Consider the following 897-nt stretch of genomic DNA (forward strand, 5'->3'; position numbering starts at 1 on the left):
GTTACCTGTCTTTTTTGGAAAGGTTAAGGTCACGTTACCTGTCTTTTTGGAAAGGTTAAGGTCAGGTTACCTGTCTTTTTGGAAAGGTTAAGGTCAGGTTACCTATCATGTTGGAAAGGTTAAGGTCATGTTACCTGTCATGTTGGAAAGGTTAAGGTCAGGTTGCCTTTCTTTTTGGAAAGGTTAAGGCCATGTTACCTGTCATGTTGGAAAGGTTAAGGTCAGGTTACCTGTCATGTTGGAAAGGTTAAGGTCAGGTTACCTGTCTTTTTGGAAAGGTTAAGGTCAGGTTACCTGTCTTTTTGGAAAGGTTAAGGTCAGGTTACCTGTCATGTTGGAAAGGTTAAGGTTAGGTTACCTGTCATGTTGGCATAGGTCAAGGTCAGGTTACCTGTCATGTTGGAAAGGTTAAGGTTACGTTACCTGTCATGTTGGAAAGGTTAAGTTCAGGTTACCTGTCTTTTTGGAAAGGTTAAGGTCATGTTACCTGTCATGTTGGAAAGGTTAAAGTCAGGTTACCTGTCTTTTTGGAAAGGTTAAGTTCGGGTTACCTGTCTTTTTGGAAAGGTTAAGGTCAGGTTACATGTCTTTTTGGAAAGGTTAAGGTCATGTTACCTGCCTGGGGGGAAATGTTAAGGTCAGGTTACCTGTCATGTTGGAAAGGTTAAGGTCAGGTTACATGTCTTTTTGGAAAGGTTAAGGTCATGTTACCTGCCTGGGGGGAAATGTTAAGGTCAGGTTACCTGTCATGTTGGAAAGGTTAAGGTCAGGTTACATGTCTTTTTGGAAAGGTTAAGGTCATGTTACCTGCCTGGGTGGAAAGGTTAAGGTCAGGTTACCTGTCATGTTGGAAAGGTTAAGGTTAGGTTACCTGTCATGTTGGCATAGGTTAAGGTC

The sequence above is a fragment of the Austrofundulus limnaeus genome, unplaced genomic scaffold, assembly GCF_001266775.1.
Source record: "Austrofundulus limnaeus strain Quisiro unplaced genomic scaffold, Austrofundulus_limnaeus-1.0 Scaffold3581, whole genome shotgun sequence".
NCBI lineage: Eukaryota > Metazoa > Chordata > Actinopteri > Cyprinodontiformes > Rivulidae > Austrofundulus > Austrofundulus limnaeus.